The following is a 16254-nucleotide window of genomic DNA, read 5'->3' as shown; positions in this document are numbered from 1 at the left end:
TAGAGACACTGATTCTGGTTTTTAAAACGTAGTACTTGCCTGAACAACTCTTCTATCAGCCACTGCTTTCTAACCACTTCTCTTAATGAAACCCCAAAGGGAAAGGGGCTGAACCAGGCATTGACACAGTTTTTCTGTCAAGGGCCAGATCGTAAGTATTTTCAGCTTTGCAGGCCATGCAGTCTCTGTCACAACTACTCAGCTCTGCTGATGTAGCTCCGAGACGGCCATGGGCATAAACAAATGCGCACGGCTTGTGTTCCCAGGCACTTAGCTGGCCATTTGGCTGGCACCTGACTGCCTCCTTTCTCTGACAAAGAGAGGAGGTGGATCATACTCAGCATTCCTAGAGCTAAGCAGTGCCTAGCATGTGACAGATGTTTAGGGAATTCTGGTAGATTCCATTCAGTAGATGTTTTCCTAATTATCACACTGGTGCTCAGAGCTCGAACCTCCTTTCTCAGAAAAGGGCTGAAGATGAAAGTCTCTAACTTGAAAGCATTTCTCTCTCTGAGCAAAGTCCAAGGTTGGGCTAGATGATTCCTGAATTTCCTTCTGAGTTTGAAAAATGTGAGGAAAAGACAGAAGGCAGAAAATAAAGTCTCTTGGAGGTATCCCCTATCCCAGCTCCCAATTGCAAAGTTAAGCAGATTAGGCGACTCCAAGTATGGATCGAAGTTTTGCACAACATATAAGACATAGTTCTTTTACTGATTTGGAGGCTGGAGGTTGATTTTGCCTCCTTTTGAAGCCACCGTCAAGCTACCTGGACTAAAAAATGTTGTACCATGCCCAGGGCAATAGTTTACACCGCTCAAACCCTCAGCTGCTCTCCACATAGAATGTAAAATGATCCCCTCATTGTTTCTGATGTCCATAAAATAGAGTGAGCCACTGTTACACCAACTAGCTGGGTCCCTACTGCCAAGGATCAACAACACAGACTGATCCTGGCTTGTTTAGAGAGCTCAGATTTGTACAGAACAAAGAGAAATTACCTCATAATGTCCTTTTTAGGAAGAAAAAGAGGAGAGAGAAAAGCCAAATGAAAAGGCCCCACAATCCTTTGATTACAGAATCTGAAATAACTAAAAGGTGATTTATAGCAATCTGTCCTTACTAATAAAAGAGTCTGAGTCTGTTTTAAAAAGATGTTAAAAGCAGCAAAGGCAGCCAAAATGCTTTTTATACTTTATGCTTCCTTTTATTTCCCTACATGTAGCCCTCATGGAAAAAAAAAAATGTTTTCTAAACAGGAACAGCCCGGTCTGCTTGCTTGGCCGAGGTGTCTTCAAAACCTATAGAAGGAACAGGAGCAGCACTTGAGAGAGCAAGGAGATATCAGGGTATGAAAGTGCACTATTTCCATCGAGTCCAGTCTCTGGGTTTTATAGTCTTTGGCTCAAAGGGTTAGGTGAGGATCTTCCTATTCTGTAGGTAGATTGTTCTAGAAGAAATATGGTAGAACACAAATGCTATAGTCATACTGCCTGGCTCTGCACACAAATCCTTGGGCAAGTTACTTCTGCGGTCTATGCCTCAGGTTCCTCACCCGTAAAATTGGAGGCAATAATAAAACATGTTGCCTAGAGTTAGTGTGTGGATTAAATGATTACACAATTCAGCAATAATAGAGCATATGTAGTAAGTGCTTAGTAAATATTGGCCATGGTCCTGTGGCTGAAGTTCTGTTGGTGAATAAGATGCTTAATAGTTTCAAGAGATTTTTATTAATTTATATTTTGCTCTCCTACTTGTGGGGAGAAAGATCCTTTAAAGTTTAATATTTTAATCTGCAAATACATACAAAGTTAATTTTTCTTTTGGGGCAACTAACAAGAAAACCCAGTAAAACAAATTTATATTCTCTTTCAAATTCCCATGATGCTACCAGGGTCAGAAATGTCATGTTTCAACAAGATGGCTTAGACAGGAGATGACAATTTGATTAAAAACTTTCACTAGAAAAATTGCCCTATAACTTTGGGTCCCGAAAGCACCGCCCTCTAACAAATATAAATGGCACAGCTGTTTACTTGGTACAATTTAAATTCAGTTTTAAAGCTCTCTACAGACAATTTTGGTAACCAATCCCCTCTAATTGAAGATTAAGTGCCTTGAGGCGAAAAGAACAGATATTTGGTTTGACATTGTGAGATCAATAAGTGCTAGAAACCACTTAACTGGAAGCGCCCTGAGTATATTTTAAAAGGTAGATTTAGATTTCAGTACAAAGTCTATTGCCATGGTCTAAAATATATGAAGGAAGTTAATATTAGCATGCAAGAAATCACAAGTGTGATTTCATTTTATTCTTTTGTCTGGTTTCAGAGAAAAAATTTATCTGCTAAATAATTTTTCTAAAAAGGTCAAATTGAATTAAAAGTAAGGTTTTAAAAATGCTTTGTTGAAACATTAGTCATTTAATTGCACCATTTTCTACTAAAAGCTCTTGAATATGAGCATGCATTTAATTCTATAAATTACTGAACCTAAGTGCTTTCATCGTGTAGCCAAAGACCATGTGAATCCAAGTTTTCGTTTAGAGATAGGCATTGTTTTGTCAATATTGAACATCTCTCTCTAGGAACCATGCCTGTGCAGGGGTCTGAGGACTGGGTTACTATTTCATACATCCATATTTGGCTCAAGCCCTGACCCAAAGGGATTCCGGGGTAAAAAATGTTATTCTCTTACTGTGGTGATGAGTATGTTGAAAGATCAAAAATCTTTACTGCCCGCTGGGGTCAAGGATAAAGGCACAGTCTGCAAACCTCCAAAAAAGCAAGTAATTAGGTTCCTGATATTTCACCCTCATGGCTGCTACAGTCGCCCACATCTCTTTCAAAGAAGTTTTACCAAGTACGTTTGGCAAGCACACCTCGGTGGCCCCAGGTGTCCCATTCCTCCGTACACCCTGGTTTTCATTCTGCAGCTCCCTGTTATGGAGGACAAGCCCACTCTAACTCTCCTTATTTAGGATAAGTTCTCCTTCTACCTAAGGGTTGCTGTCTAGGACAGGAATGGAGGAGCATTGACTTCTCCTTGGCATTTTTAAAATATATATTAGGGGACACTAAAATCCTAGCTTCCTGTTGATTTGGTCACTTCTGAACCTCATGAGGCATAGGGACAATGATGCATAGTAACTGCAAAGAACAGATCCAGCCACTCACCAATCCCCAAGGTAGGCGTGTCATTAAACCACAGCTGATGGATCTGATGGACACTTACCTGTTGCTGAAATGGGGTGCTCTGAATCCCCCAAGATTCTAAAGAAACAGACCTCATTTTGAAGAATTGTTTCCCTCTAAACACTTTAACTTTCTGGACTATGGTTTCAGAAATCTGCATACTCTTGACCCTTTTTTAAAAAATGTGATACTACTAAGCAGTCGTCATGCATGTGTTTAACTTAAGCAAATTCTATTCTGGGGAATTGGAAAGAGAGACAGACAGAGTAGAGACAGAGACTGAGAAATTGTGTAATATTTCCAACTATTTCACTTATTGAGTGTACGCCCTGGCATCAGGAGGAGGAGAGTCTGCTATTCACTCGATGGCTTTGCTTCCTTCTCTAACACTGGGAGCATCTTGCCATAGTAGGTGTGTTTCTACTGTTTAAAAGATGCGTGTTTTTCTTTTAACATGGTCATTGAAATTGAGTCACCTACTTCACTGATGCTCAACTAAAGAGACAGCAACCTGCTCCAGTGCTAGAAGAGAAACTAGTGTTGGTGATCTTACTGAGAGACTGAGATGTTCTCTACTGTGGCTCTTTCCTGAATGGTTTGCAAGGGTAATAATGGAACTATTGTATGACATTCTTCTCTCCTGTATTTTTCTCTGTAGCCAAGTTCATAGACTGAGCCTGAAAGCCTGTATCCATTGCTCACTTTATTTAAAGGATTTATTTCTTTATTTGAAAAGGATTTGCTTATTTATTTGGGCTTAAAATTGCATACTTCCCATGAGTTGCATTAGGGACAGAGAAATCCGATACCCCATATTAACAGCATTATAAAATTTTTTCTACAGCTCTGGCTCTGTCTTCCGGAGCATCTTCCATGACAGTTAGGGAAATTCATAGCTGGTAGAACAACTGTTGGCATTGATCGATGAACTCCCGGATGGACGCAGCCCTGGCTTGTTTGGCATTTATATCCGTGCCTTGGCTGAAAGTTTAGAGGGCACATTGATTTAATTTGTGGGTGACAGGAGTCTGGAAAGGATAGCCAATGCCTTGGCTGATAGAATTAGAACCAAAAAGACTTTGACAGGCTGGAGCAATGGGACAAGTCTAACAGGATGGATTTTAACATTGATAGATAGAAGATCCTGCACTTAGATAATGCAAGCTGAGACTCAAAGCAAATCCCAGGGAAATTATTGACATAAATCTCCAAATTTGGGTTGATTAAGTGCAGGTACTTGGTGTGCATGTGGTGGTGGTCATGGTGGGATATGGTTTAGCGAAGCAGGTGTGCGGAAGATTTGAGGGTTTTAGCTAAAGACTAGTTCAGGGAATATGATATGGCTGCCAAAATCCAGTGGGATCTTAGGTTGCAGAACTAGAAATAAAAATAATACCAATTACCATGGTAATGATGGGGATTGAAGCATTGGGAAGAAGGTGTGGGAAGGAAAAGTCAAGAATGTCTTTCATTTTAGGAAAGATATACTCCCTCATCTAGTGTAACATGTCCTCCAGCACCTTCCTGAGAATAAACGCAAGGAAATTTTAAGACATTTGATTTCTGAAAAATGTCATTACTCTACCCTCACATTTAATTAGTAGGCTAAGTTGAAAATTTTAGGTTGGAAATATTTTCCTGTAGAATCTTGAAAGTATTTTAGCCATTATTTTCTGGCTTCCATAATTTTTGTTGACAAGTCCAATGGCATTGTGAGTCTTGATCCTTCGCATCGTGAAAGTTGTGAGAATCAAAATGGAGTCACTAGCAATAAAAAGACAAAAATCTGACAAATAGAGCCAGGGAAGGCTATGAAGGGAGGGTTCTCACATTTGTATGCCTGATAACAAAACTATCACAAAGACTTCAAAAACCACCACCTTATACAAAGGCCACCACGACCTTACACAAAAAATACTTCTGCAAGGAAATCTGCCCAGCAGCTGCCTGTCCAACCTCAGACTGGTGTCACCCTTGTTAATGATCTTTGTAGCCAAGGATAATTATCTCAAAATAATTATGTAATCCTTCTCATTTTTCCTTTAAAAACCTTTTTCTTCCTTTATCTCCCTGAATACACGCATAATTTACTGTGGCATGCATATTCTCACTGCAATGCTCTACTCTCAAATAAGTGCCTTTTTCTTCTAGAGAGCCTCTGTTTGTTATTTCAGTTGACAGTACAAAACCTCTTTTTACTCTCTGGAAGTTTCTTCTTTTTGTTCCAAGAATTATGAAAACACAATGGTGTGCCTCATTCGTTGTGTTGGGCTCTCTGATGATTTGTTCAGTATTGACGCTCACATCCTTCAATTCTGAAAATTTTTCTTGAATTATTTCATTGGTAATTTCCTTCTCTTCTTTTTCTGCCTCTAGAATTATTATTGTCATTTTTTTGTTGTTTCTTTATGCCAGGCACTGTTCTGTTTAACAAATATTAACTCTTTTAATTTTTGTTGGGACTCAGAAAATAATACACTCAAATGACAATCTCAGAAGCAGCCTCAGAAGCAAAAGTTTTTCTCTGACCTTGTCCTGCCCTCCTGTCTCTTAGTCCCATTCTCCCCAGAGCTAGCCATAGAAAGGAGAATCCCACTACCCCAAGGTGGGTCATAGAAACAGAACTCCTTTTCCCCAAAGCCACAATTCCCTCTATGGTTCATCCATACCTTGGAGTACTAGACAATCATTTGAATGAAAGAGTTTTATCAATACCAGTATATGGGAAGAATTTCTACCAATTGTTAAGTGAAAAGCAAGGCCCAGACAAATGTATAGAATATGATTTCACTTTTTTAAAACAAATGGTGAAATTCCTATAAACATAAATATATATTTATAATAATTTTATGTTCAAATTGATATCCTAGTTTGGGGCATGTGAGGGTGGAGAGAGGCTGAGAAAGGTAACACAGAAGAAAAAGTAAAAGAGTAGAAGAAAAAAATGTGTTTATAAAAAATAGTATGCATAATATCCTATTAGTAGAGTTTTATCTACATATTTGCATATATGCATATATGAATAGAAAGATATATAAATACATGATTACTAAAATATTAACTGTGATTTACTTTGGATAACAGGATTATTTTTGCATTTTTCCTACATGTTTCTGTACTAATTTTTTTAACAGTGAAAAAAATGTGTTATTTGTTATGTAAACAACATGGAAAAATTCTTTAAAAATAAAAGTTCGGGGCTACCAAGAGATAAAAAGATCTACATGTGGAAGTAGAAGAGTTTATTCTTGGCAGACATAGTGGATAAGGGCACAGGCATTGGAGTCAGAGAGAGCTGATTTCAAGTTCTGGCTGTAACATTATTAAGGCAGGTTAGTGTAAGGCTTAAGAACAAGAGTTGCCTGGGATTTGAATCCCAGCTCCACCATTTACTGGATGTGTGACTTTGGACAAGTCATTTAACCTCTTTGTGCCTTAGTTTCCTCACCCAGAAAATTAGGATGATGATACTACTTGCCTCGTAGAATTGTAATGAAGATTAAAAGAGTTACTACTTGTTTAATGGTTAGAACAGTGCAGTATGCATGCTTGATTTTGCCCTATCTCTGCCTTCTCTGGTTTTAAGTCATACATATTTTGTATGATTCCATTTACCTCCTCTTCTAGAATTTCAATTATATTTCTTTTTTTTTTAACTTTTTCAGTGGTTATCTTAGTGTTTACAACATACACTTTTAACTAATCTAAACCTACTTTCAAGTAACACTATTATACCTCTAGACATGTAGTACAAGTACCTTATAACAAAATATTTCCAATTCCTTCCTCCCATTTGTTGCGACATTTCTGTCATTTGTTCCACTTATCATATACTCTAATTATCCATTACATTATTACTACTGTTGCTTTAAACAAAAAATTATCTTTTAGATCAATCGGTCCTCTGATGCTCTTTCTTTCTTTACATAGATGCAGGTTTCTGACTTACATCATTTTCCTTCTGCCTAAAGAATTTCTTTTAACATTTCTTATGGAACAAGTCCACTGGTGAGGAAGTCCCTCAGTTTTTGTTTTTCTGAGAAAGTCGTTATTTTTCCCATCACTTTTGAAGGATAATTTTGCTGGATTTAGAATTCTAAGTCAACAGTTTTCGTCTTTCAATGCTTTAAAGATTTCACTCTACTCTCAACTTGCTTGAATGATTTTTAACAAGAAGTCTGCTGTGATTCTTATCCTTGTTCCTCTATAGGTAAAATGTTTTCCTTCCTCTGGCTTCTTTCAATATTTTCTCTTTGTCTTTGATTTTTTTCAATTTTCAGATGATATGCCTAGATGGTTGTTTTTTGTTTTGTTTTGTATTTCTCCTTTTTGGTTTCTCTGGCCTTCATTGGTTTGTGATTTGTTGTCTGTCATTAATTTTGGAAAGTTCTCAGCCATTATGACTTCAAATATTTTTTGTGTTTCCTTCTCCCTTTCTTCTCTTTCTAGTACTTTGATGATAAGTTTGTTATACTTTTGATATTGTCCCATAGTTCTTGGATGTTATGTTCTTTTCCCTCCCTGTCTCTGTCTCTGTCTCTGTCCCTCTGTCTGTCTCTCTTATTATGTTTCTCTTTGCAATTCAATTTGGAAAGTTTCTGTGTTCCTATGTTCAAGCTCACTGATCTTTTCCCCACCCATGTCAAGTCAACTGATGAGCCCGTGAGATGGCATTTTTTATGTCTATTACAGTGTTTTTTATTTCTAAAATAAAAAAACTTCCTTTTGATTTTTTCTTAGAATTTCTATCTCTCTCCTAACCTTACACATCTGTTTTTGCATATTGTCTATCTACTTTCTTCATTAGGGCCCTTAACATATTAATCATAGTTATTTTATTTTATTTTTGTATGGATTCTACTGTGGTTTGGAAACTCATAGTTATTTTAGATTTCCCATCTGATAATTTCCATATTTGTGTCATATCTGAGTCTGGTTCCGATGATTGCTTTTTCTCTTCAGACTGTGTTTTTCCTTGCCTTCTGGCATGGTTTTGTTGATGGAAAAGAAGCCCAACTCTGTAAAATAATTGAAAGCAGTTTATTCTGAGTCAAATATGTGTGACTATGGCCTGAGAGCCATGCCCAAGAAGCCTTGAGCAAGTGCTCGCTGTGGTCGGATTAGTTTGGTTTTACACATCTTAGGGAAACAAGAATTACACATAAAATCAAAAATCAATACATGGAAGCTATACATTGGTTTGGCCCACAAAGGCAGGACATCTCAAAGCCAGGGCTTACAGGTTATAGGTGGATTTAAAGATTCTTTGATTTGCAATTGGTTGAAGGAATGAAGCTTTGTCTAAAGGCTTGGAATGTTTTAAGCTGAGATAAGGAAGTCTGTTAATCAAAGACAAGCCACCAGATGTATACCAAGACTCAAGTGATCTGTTAAGTAACTTGATGACCTGAAGGTGTGGTTTAACCTTTTTTTTATATAGCCTTAGGCCTGTTAATGATTTAATATCTTATTGTTGCAAAGAATAACTCCAAAATGGTGGGAGCATTATTAGGCATGCCTGACCTCTCTTCTCCTCATAACTGGCAACTCAGCTTTAAGGTTTTTCTAGAGTCCACTTGGCCAAGAGGGTTCTATTCAGTTGGCTGGGGGCTTAAGATTTTATTTCAGTTCACACTTTGTAAAATGTCATACATGTTTTATCAAGTAACAGAAACTGAGATAAAAGAGGCCCTTAGTGTGAGAATTTATGTTAATCTGGTTAGAAGTTGAGCTGTGTTTAATGTTTTCTGTATCTATAGGTACCAGAGACTTCAAATTCCCCTAGTTCCTTGCTTTTATCTCCTCTGTTGACTTTAGACTTGCCTAAATATCCTCCTCAGAGAGAGTCTTTGTCTTGTAGCATTTTCAGCTGCAATCCACTGTTATACTAGAACCCTGCTGGTGTGGTAATAAATTATGGGCAAGAGGAAATAATCTATAATCTTCAGATTAACTCTCACTTCTTTGACAGGCCTGAGTTTGTAGGCTGTATCTTTCATAAGTGTTTCTCCCTGCCTCCTACTCCCTTCCCTGGCTGCAACATTCTCGGTTTATTTCCTTGAATCTCAGATCCTTATTGACTGGTGGTCCCCCCACCACCCTTAGGCGAGACAAGAAGGCTAGGAGCTGGAGTGGGAGGAAAGCCCTTTCTCTACTTGGGATAAGGCTCAGACAAAGTGTCTTCCCCTGGAGTGTGTTATGGAGAATGCTTTGGGTATATTTTACAAAGATTATGCTTTTTCTTCCATAAATAGATCCCCAAGGTAATCTTTCTCTGCACTTTACCTTGAGAACCTGGTTGGGTTCCTGGAGGAAAAGCCCATCAAAGAGTACGGGTCCCCACTAAAACTGTGGCTCCAACAGTTTCTTATTCTCCAGCTAGTCCACTGTTAGCTTCCAGTGATTTGTCAAAATTATCAATTATGTGTTCTTGCCAGTTTATGGCTCCAGCAGCTTTTGCTCCAGGTAAGTAGATCTTAGCTGTATTTTCCGTATCTCCGGATTTTGGGGTGGCAGTTTGCCCTCTATCCTTAGTTCTCTGATGACAGAGAACTAAGGAAAGTGATTGATTTTCAGTTTGTCCAGCTTTTACTTATTGTTAGAATGGGAGTGGTGAGTTTCCAAGCTTTTATACCTTGGAGCTGGAAGCAGAAGTCTACATGCTTATTTTTAAAATGGAATTTCTTAAACTCTCCAAATCTCAGTTTTAACCTTTTTAATGTGAGAATAACAATACCTCCCTTCTAGGGTGATCATGGAGAATAAAGAAGAGAGTATAAAGTGACTAGCACGTAATACCCAGCAAATGGTTGGTTATTAGTACCTATCCTTCAACCTCCACACCAGTGAAATCACTAGAGCTGTGTAGATGGAAGTAAAAAGACCCCCAGGTGAGGATAAGGTGGAGGAGATTCAGTATCACAAAGGCAAGTGGGGGAAAAAAACCTTTAAAGTCTTTTTCATCTCTGAGGTTCCATAGTTTTCTTGCTCCCATTTTCTGAATCTGATCTCTCTTGAGAAGAAAGTTAATTAGCAGAATATGCAAATTAAAAGAGCAGCTATAACACTAATTAACATTTTCATATCAATAGCTAGCTCAGTTCTGTACATGTGTAAATCAAGACATCAATGTCTCTGCCGCTTACAGAACATCACACTGGAAAATTGCAATTATTTTGCTATCAAAACAGAGCTGAGAATCATGGGAATGGTGGCCTCTGAAAGCCTCTTCATCTAACACATTGTCCGAACAGGTCAATACTATGCTCTGATAGATAAGTGATGACTTCAAGCTACATCACAGCCTGTCCCTTGGTTGGCAAACACTGGATGGAGCAGTGACACAATAGCCTCCTGAACACAGACCAACAAGCCTGCGGGGCAGAGATGTCAACTCCAGAACTATAGCCATGGCTTCTTTACCAACTCCCCCTACCCCTTTCAGTCCCAGGAAACTAAATCTGTGATTTTCAAAACCTGGACAAACTGGATTTTGCAGTGCTTTGCTGGTTGATAGTCATGACTTGTTAAACCGCTCCCCAAGGGCTAAGCAATGGATGGTTCACAATTCTTAGGGAAAGGAATTGTGTCAGTAAAGGAATTACTGTGTCACACATAGGAGCTTCTATGCAGCAACATAATGCATCTTCCCAAATATGCTTTGCACGGCATTAACTGAAGACATACACCTGAATTTATGGGAGTTGGGATGACTCTCTGTGCCTTTATCATAGAACAAACCCTATGAAAGGTAGAACCAGAGACTCTTAAGAAAACCCAAATTTACTACCATGACAATTTTTGTACAGGCGTGATTGACATGCTTTCTAAACACTTCCTCCATCCACATTTTCCAACTTTCACTGAAATTTTCACTCACATGAAATTTTCATGTGTTTATGTAAATGAGACAAAACTCTCAAATTTTTAAAATAAGAAATTACACAGATGCATGGACTTTAAGGTCTTTTCCATTCCTTTTCTGATATGACAGAGTAATATTTTAATTATTTATACTAGTTAAATATACTGAGCTATTCATCACATAATTACTAGAACAACAAATTATCAAGTAAGATCAACAATCAGAATTATGTTTTTCAAAAAAGATATTTTTTAAAGATTATCAGTCCTTATAGGAAACAACTTCCAACTCAGATGGTTCAGAGACTTTAATAAATGAATTACTTATAAAGATGTAATTAGGGTTAAGGGGGCCATCAAGGGAAGCTGGAGTACCCAGAGATCAATGGCAGGGGAAAACCATTTTTATGTCCAGGGCTGGAGAGGCAAGCGGAGCCCAGAGAGAGCTAGAGCCCTGTAGAAGCCTCCCTTGTCACCCCTCACTCCTTCCTGGGCAGGGGCTGTTGCCATAACTAGAAACATAATCCCCAAGTAGGGAGGGAGAGAGGGCAGAGCAAGATGGATGAACAGACATCCCCAGCAATTGTCCCTCTACACAAATACCAAATTTGACAATTATCCATGCAAGCAAGCACTTTCAGAAGAACCAAAAATCAGGTGAACGATCATACTACCTGGTTTTAAGATTATGTCAAGGAAAGAGGCACTGAAGAGAGCAGAATAGACAATCTTGCATTGCCTATGCCACCTCTCTCCTATCCCCTGGCAGGGCCATGCCAGCACCTGAAGTGGAGACAGACTCTGTGTGTCCAGGGGAGGGAGAGTGAAGTGATTGTGGGACTTTGCATTGAAACTCAGGGCCGCCCTAGCACAGGGAACACAGCACAGGGCAGAATTCTGCCAGTGCCCATGGAGGCAGCCTTTAGACCAGCCCAGCTAAAGGGAATCCCCTGCCCTGAAACTTGACTTCCAGTAAGCCCCATCACTGGCTGACAAAAGGGGGCCTGGACTAAGTTCATAAGACACTTGGGCCACAAGGACTGCAGTCCTTGGGCATTTTCTGTGACTGTGCTGGCTCAGAGTTGGTGGACTTGGGGTGCACATGACCCAATAAAACATCAGCAGCGGTGGCCAAGTCAGTGGTTGTCTCGCATCCACTCCAACCACAGGCAATATGGCTCAGTGAGTCTTCTTCCACTTGGGGAAAGGAAAGGGAAGCATTTAGAGGGCTTTGTTTTGCAACTGGGCTACCAACTCAGCCACAATAAAATAAAGTACCAAATAGTCTCCTGAAGCCTCTGAGTCCAGGCCTTAGTTCTGGATGGCATTTCTGGATCTACCCTGGGCCAGAAGAAAACATGCTTCCCTGAAGGGAAGGACCCAGTCCCATCAAGATTCACCACCTGCTGACTAAAGAGCCCTTGAACTTTGAAAAAACATCAGAGGTAGCCAGGCAGCAGTCACCATGAGCTTTGGGTGAGAATGCGCTGGCTTCAGGTGTGACCTGTTGCTGGTGGACACAAGGGAATGCGCACGTCACTCCTCCTCCAACTCCAGCAGCCCAGCACAGAGAGTGAGGGAAGAAAGTGAAAGACTTTGCCTGGTAATCCAAGAAATTCTCCCATATCTTACCCAAGTCCACCAAGGTGTTACCACCAGGAGTCTACAAGAGTCACAGCATTACTCAACTTGGGACACCCCCAGTGCTGATATGGCTGCGGTGACCAAAGACTTAGATCACAACACTTAATTCTCTTTGAATATCTGGAAAGCCTTCACAAGAAGGACAAGTTCAAACAAGCCCAGACTACAAAGATTAAAGTAAATACCTAACTCTTCAATGCCCAGACATTGAAGAATATCCACAAGTACCAAGAACATTTAGGAAAACATGACCTCACTAAATAAACTAAATAAGATACTAGTGACCAATCCTGGAGTGATGGAGATATGTGACCTTTTAGACAAAGAATTCAAAATAACTGTCCTGAAGAAGCTCGGTGAACTTCAAGACAACACAGAGAAGGAATTCGGGAGCCTATCAGAGAAATTTAATGGAGAGATTAAAATAATAAAAAACAATCAAGCAGAAGATCTAGAGCTGAAGAATTCAATTGACAAACTGAGAAACGCATCAGAGTCTCTCAACAGCAGAATTGACCAAGCAGGAGAAAGAGTTAGTCAGCTTAAAGACAAGCTACTTAAAAATACATAGTCAGAAGAGAAAAAAGAATAAGAAAGAATGAAGCATACCAATGAGATCTACCTACAAGCATACCTACGAGCCTCAAAATAGCAAATCTAAGAGTTATTGGCCTTAAAGAGAAGGTGGAGAGAGAGATTGAGGTAGAAAATTTATTCAAAGAAATAATAACAGAGAACTTTCCAAACCTAGACAAAAAGGTCAATATTCAGGTACAGGAAGGTCATAGAACACCAAGCAGATTTAATCCAAACAAAACTACCTCGAGGTATTTAATAATCAAGCTCTCAAAGGTCACAGATAAAGAAAAGGTCCTAAGGGAAGCAAGAAAAAAGAAACACATAACATATAAAGGAGCTCCGATACGTCTGGCAGCAAACCTCTCAGTGGAAACCCTATAGGCCAGAAGAGAGTGACATGACATATTCAAAGTACCAATGGAAAAAAACAAAAGAAAGAAACAAGAAACCTTAACCCTAGAAGTTTATATCCTGCAAAAATATCCTTCAAACATGAAGGAGAAATAAACACTTTCCCATACAAACAAAAGCTGAGGAATTTCATCAACGCCAGACCTGACCTACAAGAAATGCTAAAAGTAGTTCTTAAATCTGGAAGAAAAGGACATTAATGAACAATAAAATATCATCCGAAGGTATACAACTCACTGGCAACAGTAAGGACACAAATACAGAATACTCTTATTGCTGTCATTGTGGTGTATAAACCACTTATATGTTGAGTCGGAAGACTAAAAGACAAACCTATCAAAAATAACAACAACAGCTTTTTGAGAGAAAGTATAAAAAGATGGATAGGAACAACAAAAGTTAAAAAGTAAGGGGAGGCTGGAGTTAAAGTGTAGAATTTCTGTTAGTTTTTTTCTTTGCTTGTTTATTTGTTTGTAAGCAGAGTTGTCATATATTTAAAATAATTGGTTATAAAATGTTTTTTGCAAGCTTCATAGTAACCTCAAGTTAAAAATGCACAAATGCACAAAACAGAAAAAGCAAGAAATTAAAATATACTACCAGAGAAAATCACTTTTAACAAAGGAAGACAGGAAGGAAGGAAGGAAAAAAGGAAGGAAGAAAGAATGGAAGGAAGGAAGGAAGGGAGGATGGATCACAAAACAACCAGAAACCTAATAACAACATGGCAGTAGTAAGTCCTTACCCATCAATAATAACATTGAATGTTAATAGACAAAACTCTCCAATCAAAAGACAGAGTGGCTGAATGGATTTAAAAAAAACAAAAAAACAAAAAAACAAGAGCTAACTATATGCTGTCCACGAGAAACCAACTTCACCTATAAAGACACATAGACTGAAAATAATGGGATGGAAAAAGATATTCCATACAAATGGTAACCGGAAAAGAACAGGAGTAGCTATACATCTGTCGGATAAAATAGATTTCAAGACAAAACTGTAGAAAGAGACAAAAAAGGTCCTTATATAATGATAAAGGGGTCAATACAGCAAGATACACCCAACATTGGCACACCCAGATATATAAAGCAAACATTATCAGAGCCAAAGAGAGAAATAGACCCTAATACAATAATCGCTGGAGACCTCAACACTCACTTTCAGTATTGGACAGATCATCCAGACAGAAAATCAACAAAGAAACATTGGACTTACTCTGCACTATAGACCAAATGAACCTAATAGATATTTACAGAATGTTTTATCTAAGAGCTGGAAAATACACATTCTTCTCCTCAGCTCATGGATTGTTCTCAAGGATAGACCATATGTTAGACCACAAAACAAGTCATAAAAACTTCAAAAAAATTGAAATCTTACCAAGTAATTTTTTATGACCACAGTGGAATAAACTAGAAATCAATAACAAGAGAAACATTGCAAAACATAAAAACACATGGAAATTAAACAATATGCTCCTGAATGATCAGTGAGTCAATGAAGAGATTAAGAAGGAAATTTAAAAATTTCTTGAAACAAATGAAAATGAAAACATGACATATCACAACCTATGTGATACAGTAAAAGCAGTAATAAGAGAAAAGTTTATAGCAATAAGTTCCTACATCAAAAAAAGTAGAAAATCTTCAAATAAACAACCTAATGATGCATCTGCAAGAACTGGTAAGTCAAACCCAAAATTAGTAGAGAAAACAAATAATAAAGATTAGAGCAGAAATAAATGAAATTGAAACAAAAAAATATAAAAGATCAAAGAAACAAAAAGTTGGTTTTTTGAAAAGAGAAACAAAATTGACACATCTTTAGCCAGACTAAGAAAAAAAGAGAGAAGACCCAAATAAATAAAATCAGAGATGAAAAAAGGAGATATTACAATTGATATTGCAGAAATTCAAAAGATCATAAGAGATTACTATGAACAACTATATGCCAATCAATTGGAAAACCTAGATGAAATACATAAATTCTTAGACATATACAACCTACCAGGATTGAACCAGGAAGCAATCTAAAACCTGAATACCAATAACAAGTAACAAGATAGAAGCAATAATAAAAAGTCTCCCATCAAAGAAAAGCCCAGGATCCAGTGGCTTCACAGCTGAATTCTACCAAGCATTCAAAGAAGAACTAATACCAACCCTACTTAAACTATTCTAAAAAAATCAAGGAGGAAGACATACTTCCAAACTCATTCTACAAGGCCTGCATTACCCTGATACTAAAATCCAACAAAGACACAACAAAAAAGAAAACTATATGCCAAAATCTCTGATGAAAATACATGCAAAAATCCTTAACAAAATACTAGTAAACTGAATTCGACGACACATTCAAAAGATTATTCACTATGATTAAGTGGGATTCTTCTCAGGGAAGCAAGGATGGTTCCACATATGCAAATCAATCAACGTGATTCATCATATCAACAGAACAAAGGACAAAAACCACATGATCATTTCAGTTAATGCTGAAAAAGCATTCAATGAAATTCAACATCCCATTATGATAAAAACTCTTAAAGGATCTAGGCCAGGCG

The sequence above is a fragment of the Propithecus coquereli genome, unplaced genomic scaffold, assembly GCF_000956105.1.
Source record: "Propithecus coquereli isolate 6110/MARCELLA unplaced genomic scaffold, Pcoq_1.0 Scaffold156, whole genome shotgun sequence".
Classification (NCBI taxonomy): Eukaryota; Metazoa; Chordata; class Mammalia; order Primates; family Indriidae; genus Propithecus; species Propithecus coquereli.
This window is presented reverse-complemented; position numbering follows the sequence as displayed.